Consider the following 18183-nt stretch of genomic DNA (forward strand, 5'->3'; position numbering starts at 1 on the left):
AACCCTGATTTAAGGGGAAACACTGGGAACACAGATGCACAGAGAGAACTCTGATGTAAGGGGGAACACTATGGCCTCTGGTGTAAAGTAGAACTCCGATGTAAGGGCTGCTCTGAGAACCCTGATTTACCTTAGTGTACTCTCTCAGTAGCAGGAGAGAGAAGATGTATCTGAGGTTGCTGGAATGTGTGTGGGGGGAGGGAATTGTTAGGTTAGTGCTAACTTTTCAGTGTGAAAGAGAGTGTAACACACACTCTCGGTTTAGATAATGCAGCCAGCAACTCTGGCAGGAAGTCCCGCGTGAATAATGTGTCCGGGTTTCAGACAGACTAAACCTGGACGCATGATTCCAAACCCAAACTGTCTGGGTGAAATCGGGTGGCAAACCCACCCAGTCTGAGGATGGGCAGTGAAAGGGTAGCACAGGAATGAGCTAATCTCTCTGGCACCCTGCTCTCTCCTCCTACCCACATGTCCCACAAATGAGTGGCTCCTTTAGCTGCTTCTCCCTCTCCTTAGCTCTGTTGTACGATGGTCTCCAAGAGGACAATACATTGATTACATTGCTTGCATTTAAAGAGGGATTCCACCCAAAAAAAAAAATATTAAAAGCCAGCAGCTATAAATACTACAGCTGCTGACTTTTAATAAATGGACACTCACCTGTCCCGGGTTCCAGCGATGCCGGCAGCCGAGGCCGATCGATCGCTCGGCTCTCGGCTGCTGCCGCCACCATTCCAAGTGAGGGAATCAGGAAGTGAAGCGAGTCGCGCAGCGCAATAGAAATTCTCTGCGCTGTCACTGGGACCCGTGTGTGTCCCAGCAGACAGCGCGGCAGGGCAGGAAATGGCATAGACTCCCACGGGAGTCTATGCCCGGAAGTGGGTGTAAATACCTGTCTTTGACAGGTATCTCCACCCCCCTCCCCTCTGAAAGGTGTCAATTGTGACACCGGAGGGGGGGAGGGATCCGATCAGCGGAGGTTCCACTTTAGGGTTTATTTTAAATAAATACATTTGAGGAAGTATTAATGAATACAGAACTACAGAGAGATTCATATATGTCTGCCTGGAGTTAAAGTGGGGTGCCCCTAAAAAAAATAAAAATAAAAGTCAGCAGCTACAAATACTGCAGCTGCTGACTTTTAATAATCGGACACATACCTGTCCCGGGGTCCAGCGATGCGGGGGAACGAAGCCCCCCCTCGTTGCCCGCTCCGCTCGCGGTGCCGTCATTCGTACTGTGGGCACCCGGCTGTGGCTTCACAGCCGGGCACCCACTGCGCATGCGCGAGCGCTGTAATACGCCGCACAGTCACCTGGGACACGTGACAGGTCCCAGATGACTGTGCGGCGTGAGGGGAAGTGATATCACCAGCCTGCGCAAGGAAGAAGGCAGACTACGAGGGACCCCCTAGCAAGAGGTATTTAGAGGTGAGCAAAAAAATGTTTTTTTTCCAATTATTATTATTTTTATATTTTTTAAGAATTTTAAACACTTTTTTATTTTTTGGTGGCAACACCACTTTAAGCTTAAAAAAAGCCGAAGGCAGCTGAGTCAGGAATTTGCGTCTGACACTCATAATTGGCGTTTACGATGGAATAAGCAGCTCCGGCGCTGAGTCAGAGATGACTGTCTTGGCTGTCGTTGCTGTTGGTTATAACCAGGTCAGAAATCTGGGTGGTGTGCACGCTTCGCTCGCTGTAGGATGAGGTCCTCCCCAGAGAACGGGTTAAAATAGAAGACTATTAATAGCTACATGGCAGGTTGTGCGTATGGTATTGGCAGAATGCTTACCAAGGCCACATCTGCACATGTATTGCTCTGAATGTGAAATGATGAAGCCTGCACACCCCCCCCATCCATCAAATGATGATTATTTACAGGATGCCATGGCAGATCTACCTCTATTTCCTCTTGTATATCTGAATGCCCTTTATTCTGCGCCTCTCTCTCCTCCTCTGGCTTGTATTATTTTAGTAAGAATGAGTTTTATTTACAGAAAAGAGCTTGCGTCCAGCTTACAGCGCGGTTCTGACGTCACGTCTCAGCTGTGTTTTAGGGGGATAAAAAAAAAATCTGATTTCTCTGCTGCTGGATAGAGAAGCTTTAACCGCATGAGTGATGGATGAAATGAAGGTATTAAAGGGTCAGTACAGATCGAATTGTATTTATAATTAAAGGTGGAGTCCCCTGGGCTGAGTTACCTTCAGGCTTGTTGTAATGACAATAAATGAAGATATCTCCCCATCATAGCTGCTAGTTCTGTTCTGGTTTAGTGGCCTTAAAGGCCAAAGTAAAAATCCTACCTTGCAATGGGGCTACCCCTGAACTGTAATGCCCTGTACACACAGTCTGACTTTCCGACAGAAAATGTGCGATCGGATCTTGTTGTCGGAAAATCCGATCTAACTTTTTCCGTCGGAATTTCCAACAAAGTTTGAGATCTGGATCTAAAATTTTCCGAAAACAAAATCCGATCGTTTCAATTCTGATTGCGTGTAGACAATTCCGACGGACAAAGTGCCACGAATGCTCAGAATAAATTACGAGATGAAATCTATTGGCTACTGCCCTCCTTATAGTCCCGTCGTATGTTACCGCTCTCTGAACGAGCATATTTTCTGACAACTTTGTGCGACCGTGTGTATGCAAGTCAAGTTTGGGCCAAAATCCGTCTGAAAAAATCCAAAGAATTTTGTAGTCGGAATGTCCGACAGTGTGTATGGGGCATAAGGGTTAGTCGCTCATTTTTGCCTAGGGGGTAGAAAATCAGATTTGCCCCCCCAAGAGGTGCTGCTTCCCTGCGCTCCAACAATAGGCTGTGCCTCAGTGTCATCATGTCTAGTGCAGGTAGGGCTATGAGCGAAAATGGAAAGTGAAGCACCACACCACTGTTAAGCGGTCAAGATAAAACTATATTCCAATAAAAATTTGCAGGACAATCTAAAACTAACCAACGGGTTTGGGGGTTTCAAGTGCTCCCAAGGGCTTGATTGAAAACAATGCGAATAGACTAGAAGGGAGCGGGGCCTTTAACCACTTCAGCCCCGGAAGGATTTACCCCCTTCCTGACCAAAGCACTGCGTTGCTTTAACTGACAATTGCGCGGCCGTGCGACGTGGCTCCCAAACAAAATTGACGTCCTTTTTTCCCCACATATAGAGCTTTCTTTTGGTGGTATTTGATCACCTCTGCGTTTTTTATTTTTTGCGCTATAAACAAAAAAAAGAGCAACAATTTTGAAAAAAGAGAAATATTTTTTATTTTATGCTATAATAAATGTCCCCCAAAAATATATATATATAAGAAAAAATATTTTCCTCAGCTTAGGCCGATATGTATTCCTCTACATATTTTTGGTAAAAAAAAAAATCGCAATAAAAAATCGCAATAAACCTAAAATAGGGGATAGTTTTATGGCATTTTTTTTTTTTTTTTTAGTAATGGTGGCGATCTGCGATTTTTATTGTGAATGCAACATTATGACAGACACATCGGACACTTTTGACACTATTTTGGGACTATTTTGCTATAGAAATGCACTGATTACTGTGTAAATGACACTGGGTTAAACACTAGGGGGCGATCAAGGGGCTAAGTGTATCTTATGAGAGGGAGCAATGATCTCTGTCATGTCACTAGGCAGAACGGGAAAATGCCTTGTTTGCATCTCCCCTTCTTCCACTCCACGGGAATTGCAGACGCCCACAATGCTGCATCTTAAAGGTGACATACGTGCACCGCCCATTTGCCCAGCCGTGCCATTGTCCCGAAGTATATCTTCGTGCTCTGGTCGGCAAGGGGTTAATGTAATTTTTTCATTGTGATTACAAGGACAGGCCTTCTCAGCAGCCAGCTTGGCAGCCTGACAAAGCCTGTACTGTCCATCAAGCCCTGATGAAGAGGACGCTCTTGGACCCCTGAAACGCATTGGATTATTCTTTGGATTGTCCCCCTTACTTTTATTGGAATAAAGTTATAGCTGGACCTCTTAGCAATGGCGTTGCACTTCAAACTTCCATTTTTTGTTATATTACTATATAAGATGAGGAGCCTGTGGAGATCCTCTGGGGTGTAAAAGCTGCTTGCCTGGGTACCAGATTATGTACATCAAAATCAATACTTTAACCTCTTAAGGACCAGAAGGATTTGCCCCCTTAATGACCAGACCATTTTTTTGTGATACAGCACTGCGTTGTTTAACTGACAATTGTGCGGGCATGCGACATTGTACTCAAACAAAATTTATGTGCTTTTTTTTCCCCACAAATAGAGCTTTCTTTTGGGGAGGATTTGATCACCTCTGCAGTTTTTATTTTTTGCGCTATAAACAAAACAATATTATATTTGCTATAATAAATATCCAATAAAAAACAAAAACAAATTTCTTCGTCTTGGCCAATATATATTCCTCTACATTTATTTGGTAAAAAAAATTGCAATCGATGTATATTGATTGGTTTGCACAAAAGTTATAGCATCTACAAAATAGGGGATAGATTTATGGCATTTTTATTATTTATTTATTTTTTACTAGTAATGGTGATCAGCGATTTTTAGCAGGACTGGAGCGGTGGGTTAAATATGTGCCTAACTATGCGTAATGTGTGTAAAGTGTGGTGCTTTTACTAGACATGTGTACTGTCGAAAAATATGTTAGTTTTTGTTTTCATTTCAATTGTTTGTTTGTTTGTTTTTTTTTCAGTTTTTTGGATCATTCGTTATGATCGCAATTCATAAATTCGTAAATTCAAAAATTAGAAAATTTGCAAATCCGAAAATAAGAAAGAAAATCCGAAAATTCAAAAGAACGAAATACAAAAATTCTAAATAATAACTAGCTAACTTCTAATAATTAATTATTAAACTATAGGTATTGGAATTCCTTTTCAAATTTGGCTGATACGAATGTATCCGAAGTTACGAATTATCCAAAATAATGAATGTGGTATCTAAACAAGTGGAACGGAACAAATTAATAATAAATAATAATAATAAAAAGTTGTTGTTATTATTATTTATTAGTATTAATGCGTTACATTTAGATACAGCATTCAATAATATGGATAATTCATAACATCGGATGAATTTGTATTCGTTACGTCACTAACAGCCAAATTTGAAAGGAAATTCCAATATTTATAATTTAATAGTTAGTTATTATTTAAGATTTTAGAATTTTCGGGTTTTCGGATTTTAGAATTTCTAATTTATGAATTTTCAGATAATAAAATTTACAAATATTCTAAAAAATTTGTGCCATCAAACTGCGTTTGATGGCACAGTGGCAGCAATTGATGGGTACAGTGGCAGCAATTGATGGGCACAGTGGCTGCATTTTATGGGGCACAGTGGCTGCATTTTATGGGGTACAGTGGCTGCATTTGATGGTGCAGTGGCTGCGTTTGAGGGCACAGTGGCGGCAATTGATGGGCACAGTGGCTGCAATTGATAGGCACAGTGGCTGCATTTTATGGGGCACAGTGGTTTCATTTTGTGGGGAACAATGGCTGAATTTGATGACACAGTGCCTGCGTTTGATGGCACAGTGGTGGCAATTGATGGGCACGGTGGCTGCATTTGATGGGCACAGTAGTGGCAATTGATGGGAATAGTGGCTGCATTTGATGGCACAGTGACTGTGTTTGATGGCACAGTGGCAGCAATTGATGGGCACAGTGGCTGCATTTTATGGGGTACAGTGGCTGCATTTGATGGTGCAGTGGCTGCGTTTGAGGGCACAGTGGTGGCAATTGATGGGCACAGTGGCTGCGTTTGATAGCACAGTGGCGGCAATTGATGAGCACAGTGGCTGGGTTTGATGGCACAGTGGCAGCAATTGATGGGCACAGTGGCTGCGATTGATAGTATAGTGAGGCTGCAATTGATGGTTTTTTTTCAGAATTTTTCAGTTTGTTTTGCGCCCCCCAAAAATTTTGGGCACCAGCTGCCACTACGCTGAACTATTGTGTTCTGACAGCAGGGAGATTTCCCTGGCATTGGAAAACATTGCTTAGCATTGCAGGCTTTAGCTGGCGGCACTGATCAAGCGGGGAAAATTCCAGCAGGGCGGTTGTACAGAAATAGATCGATGCATAAGGTGGTCAGTAGGGATGAGCTGAACACCCCCCGGTTTGGTTCGCACCAGAACTTTCGAACGGACCAAAAATTCATACGAACTTTAGAGCCCTATTAAATTCTATGGGAACGTTCGAAATCAAAAGTGCTAATTTTAAAGGCTAATATGCAAGATATGAAACAGGCAACACCAGCAATAAGGGGTATCTTCAAGTGTATACTGTGCTGGAGGCACACAACACCCACAAACTCCTGCAGATGCCTGTATTAGAGAACACCAGCAAAAAAGGGTAGATACAGGTGTATACTGTGCTAGAGGCACACAACACCCACTAACTCCCGCAGATGCCTTTATTAGAGAACACCAGCAAAAAAGGGTAGATACGGGTGTATACTGTGCTGGAGGCACACAACACCCACTTTAACTCCTGCAGATGCCTGAGAAAAGAACACTGTCCCTGCCTATCTTGCTCTTTCCCTGCACGCCGGAACACACTACACAAGGCCGCCACGCTGGTGGCCTTATATAGTCTGGAGCGTGTACTAAACCCCCTGAGCTATAATTGGCCAATTATGGATCTCCTCGCTGCCGGAGCTGTGATTGGCCAAGCATGCGGGGTCACAGTGCATACTTGGCCAATCATGAGCCAGCAATGCACTGCGATGGCGTAGTGCATTGTGGGCCAATTCGTGCCACACGAATTTGGTGCGAACGGTCCACAAAGTTCTGAATTTGCCGAACAGACGAATGGCCAATGTTCGAGTCGAACATGCGTTCGACTCGAACACTGAGCTCATCCCTAGTGGTCAGAATGGTCTTGTAGGGATTTTCAACAATAGTACTTACCTTAAAATGCTTCATTATTCCATATAGGCTCCTATCTCCTATCACTGCATGTAATATATGCAATTCAGGCCATCTGCCAAGAATCAAGTGACTCATATACCATATGTACTGAGGAGCAGGCATATGTAAACCAAGTCAATGTAACACGTCTGTTCGATGTGTGAAAAAATAAGGGCTTATTAGAACAGATTTAGACAGAACATCGGTGAGTCAACTTGAAGCACCATATAAAATAGACTTATCTGGGAGGATAAACAAAGAGAATTCAGCTCTGTATGACTGAAGGAACAAAAGATCTTCCATACAAAAGATGGCTGCATCTGAAGGTCCTGTACCAGGCACAGGCAGGTAAAAGCGTATCTAAACCCAAAACTAAAAATGTAATTGATTGCATATTACCAGTTCTTCGATTTAGTGGATACATTTTATTTATTGTTGTTTATTTTAGGCTTTCTTCCCTTTCTTTTCGCCTGGAGATCCTGCAAATAACACACTTTATGCCCCTTTATGTTATATTTATTGTATCTATGGAGGGATCCATTGTTTACACACAGACTTGACATCGAATGTGTCTGCTTTTGTTCATCATCTCTACTTGCAATGTGATTGGATTAGTAGTTTACAAAAGAAACATAAATATATTTGTGTTTTCGATCTATCTCACAGGAATAGACAAAGACATTGTATTTCTGGCAAGATCAACAGATATTTTCTGAAGATACGTGAGAAGGTGCAGCGCTACATACAAAAGGTATTAAGCCAATAACTAATGTTTAAACATTAAAAACATGTGCAAAATGTGCTTGGATGTGTGGAAACATATAAAAATATAAGTCCACACTGAGAAAAGGGGTTAGAAGTCCACTCTAAAAGGAATGGCTAAAATATAATCCAATCCAGGACAATAAAAAAATAAAAAAATTGACAAAAAAGTGTTGTTGAAGTATTGATCTTGATGAACTTGGAAATCAACATCCAAATATAAACATAATAGTGTGTGAAAAGTGATAAAGGAAGCCACCACCGATAAAACTGAGGCTTACCAGAATATGCAGATTTAAAGAGGTCCTCCACCCTGAAGTGGAAGTTCCGCTCATCTGATCCCTTCCCCCATCCGGTGCCACAATCGGCACCTTTCAGGGGGGAGGGGGGTGCAATTACCTTGATAATCCAGGTATCTGCACCCACTTCTGGGACAAGACCGCCGCAGATGCCCCCCCCCCTTGTGTTCTGGGAAACACACAGTTCCCAGGACACAGCGGGGACCAGCAGAGACGCGCAGCATGACTCGCGCATGCGCAGTAGGGAACCGGGCAGTGAAGCCGCAATGCTTCACTTCCCGATTCCCTGACAGAGGATGGCGGCGGGGGCAGCAGAGACGAGTGATTTCTAGTCATCTGCCGCCGACATCGCTGGACCCTGGGACAGGTAAGTGTCAATTTATTAAAAGTCAGCAGCTGCAATATTTGTAGCTGCTGGCTCTTAACATTTTTTTTAAAGGTGCAGAACCACTTTAATAAGGCATATGCCAAATGAGTCGTCAGAGCTTTGTGGTGACTATACATCAATTGTTGGAAAACATCATCATGTGTAGATATTGGAACACCAGAAGTTAATAATCCCACTTTCCTCCAAGGGACACAGGACTCGAAAAACTGGACTTTCAGAAGTATAATCCGTAGCATGGGTTCACAGATGTATAACCAAAAATGAAATAAACCCCACATAGTGTGAATCCGTGGGAAATGTATTATAAAAGGCAAATGGATACACTCACATTTAGGTAGAACAACAAACGCTTGTATAACAGGACTGGTAACGCAATGGGAAGAGTAGGCACCACCCGACGTGTTTCATCTAAGAAGACATCATCTGGGGCCAGATGACGTCTTCTTTGACGAAACACGTCAGTTCGTGCCTACTGTTCCCATTGCGTTACCAGTCCTGTTATACAATCATTTTTTATACGATGCAAAGTGATCTCCGGTCTTATATAAGGACATTTGTTTGCACACTAAAACATGTTGAGCACTTTATTATAGTTTGTGGACTTTTTCACTTTTTAATTGATGTCGTTTTTACTAGATATACAGTATATGTTTGTGTATGCAGCACCATTTATGGATTGTGGTGCACTTTATAGGAATTTGCAATAGGCTATTCCACATTTGCAACTTAAAGAGACAGTACACTTATTAATTCTTTTCACTCTATATGATTGTATGTATACGATTAGTTTTTTTCTTGAAAATCACATATCAGATTCAAGCAGTGCCACCTGTACCTCCCCCTTTTTTACACATTTCTATGTTGAACCCACTTCGGTGGGGTTCTCGAGGTAGGCAGCAGCCACATTATATCACCATAATACAGAATATAATACTTTATTTTAAAACTTCAAGCATTGATTATGCAAGAATGGGCCACCATCAGTCAGGATGTGGCCAAGAAGTTGATCGACAGCATGCCTGGGTGAATTGCAGAGGTCTTGAAAATGAAGTGTCAACACTGCAAATATTGACTCTTTGCATAAACCTAATGTAATTGTCAATAAAAGCCTTCGACACTTATGAAAGCTTGTAATTATACTTCAGTATACCATGGTAACATCTGACAAAAAGATAAAAAAAAAACTGAAGCAGCAGACTTTAGGAAAATTAATATTTGTGTCATTCTCAAAACTTTTAGCCAGGGCTGTAGATTGGACCATCCAGATGTCCATGCTTCTGAGCACCGGAGTGCCTTGTACATTAGACGGTTCCCAACCGGCCGCCGCAGTTGGAGGCAGGTTGGCTCCCCTGGCCGAGGCGTCGCAACTTTACGCTGCTCCTTTAAGATCCCGCCGGAGGCCCGAACGCCTGGAGCCAATACGAGTGCCCAGAGCCATTATGATGACCGCCAGGCACCCACGATCGCTCATGACAGAGCGAAAACCAGGATCTGTGTGAGTAAACACACAAATCCCCGTTCTCTCAGGGGACAGGAGACAGAGTGTATGTTCACACTAAGTATGAACACCGATCTCTCTCTTCCCCTAGTCCGTCCCATCCCCTCTCACAGTTAGAACACACCTAGGGAACATCGTTAACCCCTTGATCACCCCCTAGTGTTAACCCCTACCCTGCCAGTGACATTTATACAGTGATCAGTGCATTTTTATAGCACTGATCGCTGTATAATTGTCAATGGTCTCAAAAATGTGTCAAAAGTGTGCAATTTGTCTGCTGCAATATCGCAGTCCCGACAAAAATCGCAGATCACTGCCTTTACTAGTAAAAAAAATAATAAGATTAAAAATGCCATAAATCTTTCCCCTATTTTGTAGACACTATAACTTTTGCGCAAACCAATCAATATACGATGCAATTTTTTTCCCCAAAAATATGTAGAAGAATACATATCAGCCTAAACTGAGAAAAAGCAGGCAAATCTTCTGGGGCTGAAGTGGTTAATTTTTTATATGAATGCTCCCATGTACATATACAGTGAAATAACACAATACATAGAAACAAGGCTTAAACCACACATGCACACACACACTGATAAAATGACTGACCTAAAAAAAAAAATTTCCTTTAAAAGCAACTCTAATGCTAAAATAAATATCAAAAATAAATTGCTACCTGCAAAGAAGGCACCTCTCCTGCTGTCTACTGATTTCTGCAAAAGTGAAGAGGAAGATTCTGCAGAAATTGGTACTTCTGGAAAGGTCAATTTTCTGGTCCCCCGCCATGCGCTGTGGTTACATAGTTAGTCTGGTTGAAAAAAGTCCATCTAGTTCAACCAATAAAAGGGGAAAAAAAATAAATTATACAATCCTATAAACACAATCCTATATCGTATACAGTTGATCCAGAGGAAGGCTCTCTCACCCCTGACAGCACAGGGATCTGTCTGTTTACATTGAAAGATCTCTGTTCTGTCTCTGTGTGGAGCGATCGCGGGTGCCTGTTGGTTATTGCGACCACCAGGCATGTGCATCAGCTCCAGCGCTGCGCATGCGCCCCCTAGTGCTCAAAAGGCAAACTGACATAAAGTTACGTTGGTTGGCCCAGGGGAGCCAACCTGCCGCATTACAATGGCAGGTCGGGAAAAGGGTTAAAGTATAACTAAATTCAAAACTTTTTTTGTTGTTTTCTTTGCTGTCCTTGCCCCCAATAAGGAGATTCACCCTCTCTATTTGTCCTGTTTACCATTATCATTGAATGTAAAAGTAAAAGAAAATCCCAAATTTTGGGTTATTCCGAGAAAAGTAATAGAGGGAAATTTTCCAATGGGGACACTAGTCCTGGTAACCTGGGGGTCCCCCAAAAAATCCCCTTAACCGGTTCCTGACCAGCGCACGCCGATGTACGTCGGCAGAATGGCACGGGCAGGCTTATTGGCGTACAGGTACGTTCAATCTTTAATGCCGCCCTGCACTCGTGTGCTGGTCAGGAACCCCGTGAGTCCAGTTGCGGGTCCCGCGGACACGATCGCCGTGGGCATACCCGTGATCGTCTCACGGGGAGGCTGAACGAAGAAATGCCGTTGTAAACAGCATTTCCCTGTTCTGCCTAGCAACTAGTGATGCTGATCTCTGCTCCATGTGATTGGAGCAGAGATCGGTGTTCACTAAATTAAAGCCCAGCCCCCAACAGTTAGTAACACACCCCCAGGAACACTCCTACACTGCCACCCACTGGTTAACCCCTTCACTGCCAGTGTCATTTACACAGGAATCACTGCATTTATATAGCAGTGATTGCTGTATAAATGACAATGGTCCCAAAAATGTGTCAAAAATGTCCGATGTGTCCGCTATAACGTTGCAGTCACAATAAAAATCGCTGGAAAAAAAAGCTAGTAAAAAAAAAAAAATATTAATAAAAATGCCATAAAACTATCCCCTATTTTGTAAACGCTATAACTTTTGCGCAAACCAATCAATAATCGCTTATTGCGATTTTTTTTTTTGTTTTTACCAAAAATATGTAGAAGAATACGTATCAACCTAAACTGAGGGAAAAAAAAGTTTTTTTAGATATTTTTGGGGGATATTTATTATAACAAAAAGTTTTTTTTCAAAATTGTCGCTCTACTTTTGTTTATAGCGCAAAAAATAAAAACCGCAGGGGTGATCAAATACCACCAAAAGAAAGCTCTATTTGTGGGAAAAAAAGGACGTCAATTTTGTTTGGGAGCGACTTGTCAGTTAAAGTGACGCAGTGCCGAATCGCAAAAAGTGGTCTGGTCTTTGACCAGCAAAATGGTCCGGGGCTGAAGTGGTTAATTTGCAAGGATTTTCTCTAACTTCCTGTTTGCCTACAGGACAGGAAGTATAGGTAAATCTCTGCAATAGGATGTAGATGATGATAAAAATCTGACAGCAGTGATTATAACCCTTCCTTGCTCTATACCAAAAAAAAAAAAAATTTTGCCTATAGTTCTACTCTACTCTGATTGCATAATTCTCTAATGTTGTGTGTCATTGTGTTTGTTATGTTAAAATAAAGGGCTGCTATGGCCATTTGACTGCAAAATGAAGAATTCTCATATAGTTATTTTAAAGTGGTTGTAAACCCTTACAAACCACCTTGACCTACAGGTAAGCCTAGATTAAGTCTTACCTGTAGGTCCAAGAAATATCTCCTAAACCTATATGGTTTAGGAAATATTTGCCCGAAAACAGGCACCGCTGTCTACGGCGCATGCGCGTGTCGGCTCCACTGAGCGCGGCATTCTCAACGACGGAGCTGCCGCGCGTGTCGGCTCCCGTGCGCATGCGCATGTCGGCTCCCGTGCGCATGCGCGGGAGTGACGTCATCGCGGCTTCCCCACCTAGAAGATGGATGCGGCAGACTACAGGGGGCAGCGGTGACTTCGCTGGCTCCTGTGTCAGGTAAGTGACACATAATGGACTACTATGCGATGCATAGTAGTCCATTATGCTTTGCCTTTGCAGGGAATGAAAGAGGAAGTAAATTCATCAGGGTTTACTTCCTCTTTAAGATTGGGGCAGGGGTTTTTGGTTAAGCTACTCGATCAGGGTAATTGAGTCTCGGCAAGTCCCTCAGTCATGGGCTTTAAAGTCCAGCCTGTGCAATAGTCCATATTTTGTACTTTCACTTCTTCCATTCAAGATTTTGTTAAATAAAAGCATAACACTGCATCACATTTAGGCACTTATCAGGAAATCAAAGATGTTATATTTCCATTTTGAATACAAACAGTGTATCTCTTCTTTTAAATATGTTAAACATGTGTTTGGCTGAAAGACCTGCTTTAAATGTGTTCATTTCAGCACACAAAGTAAACACACCGCTCTGAATTAACGTGAGAGTTCATGCCAAAAGTAAACATTTCAGCAAAACCATTAATTATTCAGACACAAGAAAGTGATGATAATCCAGAGCACTATACTGGAAGGAGTTCAAAATCTGTAATACCAAAATCAAACCCATCTATGTCATATTGTTTGGCAGTCTTTTGGCTTGCTAATCACATACAATTAGTGATGGCCGAACGGTTCGCCCGGCGGTCGTTTCGCGGCGAATTTCCGACTTTCGCCGTCCGCGGGTTCGAACGCCTTTTTCCGTCGTTCGCCCCGGCGGACTTACGTGTTTAATGTATACAAGAACTTTAACCTTTCGTGACACGTTTATCATGTGTTACAGGACAACCAATTGAGACATGACAGCTCATGGACACTTGGACATTCCCCCTAACCTATAAATACACCCGATCCGGTGGCCATTTTACATTCTTTCTTCTGTCACTGTAGGGAAAGGATCCTGTGTGGAGTAGGGACAGAGAAAACGCTAGCTATTTGGTACACAAAAGTTCTTTTCAGGACTGGTATAGGTGTTAGGTCAGCAGCCTGAGTTTCTTTTGTCAGTTTAGATAAAGGGACAGAGCGCTGTATGCTGCTATTTTAGGGACAGCTCAGCCAGATTAGTCTTTCTTCATCATCATCATCATCATCATCATTAGCTGTTACTATCAGGTCCACAAAAGAGCTGTTCCAGCTAATCGTTCCAGCCTACTCTTTTTTGCCAATTTGTATAGGGACAGGCAGGAAGCAGTGTGTCAGGCAGTGAGGATAATTTTAAAGACTTGCTGTTACTATTAGTTCCACAAAGGTTCTTTTCAGGACTGGTATCAGTGGTACGGTAATAGGCTTGTACACGTATAATATTCTTTCTTCCAAATATAGAAAGAATATTATACTTGACTGCTGCCCTTCTGCTGCAGTCTGCTAATCATTCACAACTCACTTGTTCCACAAAGCTCTTTATCAGGACTGGTAACTTGGTCTGTCTAGGGTGCTACGGTACATAGGCTTGGGTGCGGTACAGTCTGCTGTTCTGTAAGGACCGCTATCGGTCCACAATACATAGGGTTGCCGTGCACTACTGCTGACCGCTGCCCTATACTGCAGCAGTCCTTCAGCGGTATAGGGACTGACGCACAGTCTGCTAAACACTAATACACAACCTGCTTGGTCCACAAAAGTTCTTATAAGGACTGGTAACTTGGTATAGGGTGCTACGGTACATAGGCCTGAGTGCAGTACAGTCTGCTGTTCTGTAAGGACCGCTATCGGTCCACAATACATAGGGTTGCCGTGCACTACTGCTGACCGCTGCCCTATACTGCAGCAGTCCTTCATTGGTATAGGGACTGACGTACAGTCTGCTAATCACTAACACACAACCTGCTTGGTCCACAAAAGTTCTTATAAGGACTGGTAACTTGGTATAGGGTGCTACGGTACATAGGCCTGAGTGCAGTACAGTCTGCTGTTCTGTAAGGACCGCTATCGGTCCACAATACATAGGGTTGCCGTGCACTACTGCTGACCGCTGCCCTATACTGCAGCAGTCCTTCATTGGTATAGGGACTGACGTACAGTCTGCTAATCACTAACACACAACCTGCTTGGTCCACAAAAGTTCTTATAAGGACTGGTAACTTGGTATAGGGTGCTACGGTACATAGGCCTGAGTGCGTTACAGTCTGCTGTTCTGTAAGGACCGCTATCGGTCCACAATACATAGGGTTGCCGTGCACTACTGCTGACCGCTGCCCTATACTGCAGCAGTCCTTCAGCGGTATAGGGACTGACGCACAGTCTGCTAAACACTAACACACAACCTGCTTGGTCCACAAAAGTTTTTATAAGGACTGGTAACTTGGTATAGGGTGCTACGGTACATAGGCCTGAGTGCAGTACAGTCTGCTGTTCTGTAAGGACCGCTATCGGTCCACAATACATAGGGTTGCCGTGCACTACTGCTGACCGCTGCCCTATACTGCAGCAGTCCTTCATTGGTATAGGGACTGACGTACAGTCTGCTAATCACTAACACACAACCTGCTTGGTCCACAAAAGTTCTTATAAGGACTGGTAACTTGGTATAGGGTGCTACGGTACATAGGCCTGAGTGCGTTACAGTCTGCTGTTCTGTAAGGACCGCTATCGGTCCACAATACATAGGGTTGCCGTGCACTACTGCTGACCGCTGCCCTATACTGCAGCAGTCCTTCATTGGTATAGGGACTGACGTACAGTCTGCTAATCACTAACACACAACCTGCTTGGTCCACAAAAGTTCTTATAAGGACTGGTAACTTGGTATAGGGTGCTACGGTACATAGGCCTGAGTGCGTTACAGTCTGCTGTTCTGTAAGGACCGCTATCGGTCCACAATACATAGGGTTGCCGTGCACTACTGCTGACCGCTGCCCTATACTGCAGCAGTCCTTCATTGGTATAGGGACTGACGTACAGTCTGCTAATCACTAACACACAACCTGCTTGGTCCACAAAAGTTCTTATAAGGACTGGTAACTTGGTATAGGGTGCTACGGTACATAGGCCTGAGTGCGTTACAGTCTGCTGTTCTGTAAGGACCGCTATCGGTCCACAATACATAGGGTTGCCGTGCACTACTGCTGACCGCTGCCCTATACTGCAGCAGTCCTTCAGCGGTATAGGGACTGACGCACAGTCTGCTAAACACTAACACACAACCTGCTTGGTCCACAAAAGTTTTTATAAGGACTGGTAACTTGGTATAGGGTGCTACGGTACATAGGCCTGAGTGCGTTACAGTCTGCTGTTCTGTAAGGACCGCTATCGGTCCACAATACATAGGGTTGCCGTGCACTACTGCTGACCGCTGCCCTATACTGCAGCAGTCCTTCATTGGTATAGGGACTGACGTACAGTCTGCTAATCACTAACACACAACCTGCTTGGTCCACAAAAGTTCTTATAAGGACTGGTAACTTGGTATAGGGTGCTACGGTACATAGGCCTGAGTGCGTTACAGTCTGCTGTTCTGTAAGGACCGCTATCGGTCCACAATACATAGGGTTGCCGTGCACTACTGCTGACCGCTGCCCTATACTGCAGCAGTCCTTCAGCGGTATAGGGACTGACGCACAGTCTGCTAAACACTAACACACAACCTGCTTGGTCCACAAAAGTTTTTATAAGGACTGGTAACTTGGTATAGGGTGCTACGGTACATAGGCTTGAGTGCGGTACAGTCTGCTGTTCTGTAAGGACCGCTATCGGTCCACAATAGATAGGGTTGACGTGCACCACTGCTGACCGCTGCCCTATACTGCAGCAGTCCTTCAGCGGTATAGGGACTGACGTACAGTCTGCTAATCACTAACACACAACCTGCTTGTTCCACAAAAGTTCTTATAAGGACTGGTAACTTGGTATAGGGTGCTACGGTACATAGGCTTGAGTGCGGTACAGTCTGCTGTTCTGTAAGGACCGCTATCGGTCCACAATAGATAGGGTTGACGTGCACCACTGCTGACCGCTGCCCTATACTGCAGCAGTCCTTCAGCGGTATAGGGACTGACGTACAGTCTGCTAAACACTAATACACAACCTGCTTGGTCCACAAAAGTTCTTATAAGGACTGGTAACTTGGTATAGGGTGCTACGGTACATAGGCCTGAGTGCGTTACAGTCTGCTGTTCTGTAAGGACCGCTATCGGTCCACAATACATAGGGTTGCCGTGCACTACTGCTGACCGCTGCCCTATACTGCAGCAGTCCTTCATTGGTATAGGGACTGACGTACAGTCTGCTAATCACTAACACACAACCTGCTTGTTCCACAAAAGTTCTTATAAGGACTGGTAACTTGGTATAGGGTGCTACGGTACATAGGCTTGAGTGCGGTACAGTCTGCTGTTCTGTAAGGACCGCTATCGGTCCACAATAGATAGGGTTGACGTGCACCACTGCTGACCGCTGCCCTATACTGCAGCAGTCCTTCAGCGGTATAGGGACTGACGTACAGTCTGCTAAACACTAATACACAACCTGCTTGGTCCACAAAAGTTCTTATAAGGACTGGTAACTTGGTATAGGGTGCTACGGTACATAGGCTTGAGTGCGGTACAGTCTGCTGTTCTGTAAGGACCGCTATCGGTCCACAATAGATAGGGTTGACGTGCACCACTGCTGACCGCTGCCCTATACTGCAGCAGTCCTTCAGCGGTATAGGGACTGACGTACAGTCTGCTAAACACTAATACACAACCTGCTTGGTCCACAAAAGTTCTTATAAGGACTGGTAACTTGGTATAGGGTGCTACGGTACATAGGCTTGAGTGCGGTACAGTCTGCTGTTCTGTAAGGACCGCTATCGGTCCACAATAGATAGGGTTGACGTGCACCACTGCTGACCGCTCACCTATACTGCAGCAGTCCTTCAGCGGTATAGGGACTGACGTACAGTCTGCTAATCACTAACACACAACCTGCTTGTTCCACAAAAGTTCTTATAAGGACTGGTAACTTGGTATAGGGTGCTACGGTACATAGGCTTGAGTGCGGTACAGTCTGCTGTTCTGTAAGGACCGCTATCGGTCCACAATAGATAGGGTTGACGTGCACCACTGCTGACCGCTGCCCTATACTGCAGCAGTCCTTCAGCGGTATAGGGACTGACGTACAGTCTGCTAAACACTAATACACAACCTGCTTGGTCCACAAAAGTTCTTATAAGGACTGGTAACTTGGTATAGGGTGCTACGGTACATAGGCTTGAGTGCGGTACAGTCTGCTGTTCTGTAAGGACCGCTATCGGTCCACAATAGATAGGGTTGACGTGCACCACTGCTGACCGCTGCCCTATACTGCAGCAGTCCTTCAGCGGTATAGGGACTGACGTACAGTCTGCTAAACACTAATACACAACCTGCTTGGTCCACAAAAGTTCTTATAAGGACTGGTAACT

The sequence above is a fragment of the Lithobates pipiens genome, unplaced genomic scaffold (assembly GCF_037356315.1).
Source record: "Lithobates pipiens isolate NorthernLeopardFrog02 unplaced genomic scaffold, aLitPip1_a1.2 Scaffold_10, whole genome shotgun sequence".
Classification (NCBI taxonomy): Eukaryota; Metazoa; Chordata; class Amphibia; order Anura; family Ranidae; genus Lithobates; species Lithobates pipiens.